This window comes from Centruroides sculpturatus, unplaced genomic scaffold (genome assembly GCF_000671375.1).
Source record: "Centruroides sculpturatus isolate CEXI.00-Female unplaced genomic scaffold, Cexi_2.0 scaffold1739, whole genome shotgun sequence".
Lineage (NCBI taxonomy): Eukaryota > Metazoa > Arthropoda > Arachnida > Scorpiones > Buthidae > Centruroides > Centruroides sculpturatus.
In genome coordinates this window covers 86,308-90,116 of record NW_019386079.1, presented here as the reverse complement: position 1 = coordinate 90,116, position 3,809 = coordinate 86,308, and positions in this window count along the sequence as shown.

Below are 3,809 nucleotides of genomic sequence, written 5' to 3'. Positions count from 1 at the left end.
TTAGTTGTTTGTCAGAAAGGAAGATTCTGTGATTTCAGCGTTGGACAAGAAGACGCAGCCATCGAATCGTCTTGGCACATTGTTCGCGTGGATCCTATTGTTTGTAAAATTTATCGAATAATAATTTTTGGCATTAATATTAAATATTTTATCTATTTAGCTGATAGTTGTTCTTACTTATATTACAATTATTCGAGCATTTTTCACTTTATTCGTTGTATCGTTTGTTCGATGTATCGTTTGATTTATAGTATTAAAATTTCCCTTCCGTTCCCTATTTAATTAATTTTTAAGAGTTGAAACAAATAATATACGATGTGAAATTTCTTATAAATTAGTCTGCATACTTCTATATGCACTGGACACTTTTACCGCCCATACATGTAAGCGTAAACTTACTATCGAGAGAGAAATATTTTAGTAAAAGGGAGTGACTAAGGGCAAGGTAATCGAACGAAATAGTGTAAATTTTGGAAGAATTTTTGGGGAACGAATCTGTACGGATGGAAAGATTCGAAGAAGATCCGTTTGTCACCATCCAGTCAATTAATTAAGTACAACAGCACTAGAGATATGACATATAATTCCTCTCTATCTCCTCGACCTCTCGACCTTTAAGCGAAAAAATTTAATAGCGTCAATGCCCCTTATACATCAGCTCCCGTGCCAAATTTCGTCTCTTAATCGTTATCTCTTCTCGAGATATTAAAATAAGCGGACGCATACACACATAAGAGTCCGAAAGAGTAAAAATCTGGGGAAATCATTTTTTGACTGATCGTCATTCTTTTCTTTTGTTACGGGCCTATACTCTATAACTGCCGGGAAAGTAATATACACGTAACAAGTTGGGAAATAAAAAGGAGTGCACAGTCCCGCTTTCCCGTGTTATATACTGTACTGTACTGTACATAACAGCCGAGGAAACTAAAAGGCATTAAAACCCATAACATCGTACGGGTAGAAAGATTCTAAATAGATGGATCCGTCCACTAGCGACGACTTCATTTATTGGTAGTGGCTGAAAAATTCTGTTTAAGAAATGGGTTTACTAAATTATATTGAATATATTATATAAAGATAAATACGCATTATTTATTGAAATTTCCCCGAAAGCTGAGATATATCCTCCTCTCGGCAAATTGCTTTGGCGTGGCGCTGTCTTATCTCTCTTCTCTACCCGGTACCAAATTACCGTATTGCACACGGGGTGATCGAAAGGTTAGTTAAAATTTGAAAATCGATATCTCGGTCAAGTTTTGACTGGCGGTAACGCGATTAGAATTGAAATGCGTAGAATCACCAGTGGTTTTTTCCAGAAAAACGTCACAATTAGTTTCAATTATGTCTACCAGGTGCCGCTTTGATCCATAACACAATAGAGAGAGTAGATCCGTAACACAATAGAGACCCGTCGTTGACCCATCGGGGTAACTGGCGTCTAATTACAGAACGATTCCGAGCCGTAGTTCTGTTTTTTACCACGAGATGTCGCTAATTCGTGACGTCGAGAAGCTGGACAAGCATAATTCTTGGTGTAAATACACCAGAGNATATTAGAAATAGATTAAAATTTCTTTACGATCAAATATAAAATAGATCTTTTAAGTTTTCAAATGCTTTTAGTGAAGAACTAAGCTAGTTTAGTTTCTCTAAAATTAATTTTATTTGAGATAATTAATTAAAATATTGTAGTGAAAAAAGAATGAAGATACATAATAAAAGATACTTCATTGTCTTTTTTATTATGGATAAAAATTGCATAATTGAATATTGGATAATTATTATTGATTTTATTCATAGTATTCAAAATGATTGTTTTCACATATTAAAAATTTACAGTTAATTTAACATGTGATAAATTCCATTGATAAATGTTAAAAAAAAATTGTTATTGCTGAATTTTGTAATGAAATTTAAGTTTGTCCAGTGAATTATTTATAAATTTGTATTTGAATTTATTTTGAAACTTATAGTTGTTCAATCAAAATATCATTATAATTATTATTATTAAAACTTTTAAGAATATAATATTTGTATCATGTAGATAAAGTGAAAATTTCAAAGGAAAATAATAATAAGAAAAAAAAGGAAAAATAAATAAATATCTGAAAGAAACACAATGACTTCTGATGTTAAATAGTATATTTTAAAATAAAAACTTAATAATAATAAATAAAAATTATAATAATGATCTTTTCTCAGAAGTAAGAAAGTAAATTAAGTAGAAACAAGAAAAATTTAGTATATCATTATGATTTTAAATATATATATATATATAATATATATGATATCTATATATGATAATCATAATGATATACTAAATTTTTGTAGTTTAGTAGTAGATTATATATATATGTACTTTATATTTACATCAACTTTTTAATTTAAAATAATAAATCCTTATGCTAAAACTACACTAATACAAGTTTATGTAGGTTTCCAATGAATAAATCTAAATTAGCATTTCAGTAACTCTATCGCAAAGAGCAGATGTATAGAAAATAAAATTATAGTAATATGTCACAAATCTTGTTAATATCAATTAAATGAATGAATTTAAACAGTTAAAAGACACAATTATAAAATAATATACAGATTTCCTTAACATACTGTAATACAGTATGTCTATTTTATATATTTATTATACTGTTTATATTATATCTTATATATATTTAATATAATAAACATAAGATTTTACTTTTGGGGGATCATCCAGTATTGCTTGTTTTCCATTACTGTTCGATTCCATCATCTGTTTAACAAAATATCAAAATAAATGAATAACTGTTTTATTAATTGAAAATCTGGTAATCATTTACGGTCAAACCCATCCATCTCAAATCTTACAGGAACAAGAAAAGGAATTGGAAATAGGTTTTGGGATATAGAGATTCTCACATGGTAAATGGTAACAGATTGATTGGAGTGACGGTATTTTACTACTACGGTAGCAAGTACGGTATATACCCACATCGGGTTTAAATAAAACATTTGACACACCTTAACGGAAACGGTTTGTCAATATTATCCAAAGCCCGACTTTCTTCGGTCGGTAAGACGCAAGCCAAACTGGCAGTCAGAGAAAAGCAGTGTTAATTGCAACTGCGTACTGTATTGTAAGAGATATTTCTCGACTACAGTTTACACTACTGAAATACAATTACCAAGCTTTGAATTTGTAATTGAGACTACTTCATAATTTGAAATTGACAAAATATTACTTGACATAAATATGGAAAATACATTAAATTTAAGCTGAAAATGCAGGAAAAAATAAATTATGAGATAGATAGGTTCAATTGTATAACATACTATTTAATTTAGAATAATAAATCCTAATGTTAAAATTATTAATGTGTAATTCTAATTAAACATTAACTATAATTATATAATCAGATTAATTCAATTTATAATGCACAACACAGTACATATTGTTTATTTGTTTTGTGATAATTTAGTTTAGATATAATTCGAATTAAAACTAAATTTTAAGACATTTACGTTAAAAATTTTACATATTTCTTCAATTCTCATTTTTATGTTTATTTCAAATGCAAAATATCATTAACAAAACTAATGTTTACATACCAATTCCTGATACCAATTTATCGTCTGCTGCTTGAATAAAGGCGGGAAAATATACTATACATCCAATTCTTATTCGCCAAAAAAGGGGGAAAATCATTATTAAATATATTATTATTATTAAATATTAGTGTTATAATAAAATAATTTTAACTAACAATAATAATTTAAACATATATATATATATATATATATATATATATATATATTCATTTATTTAT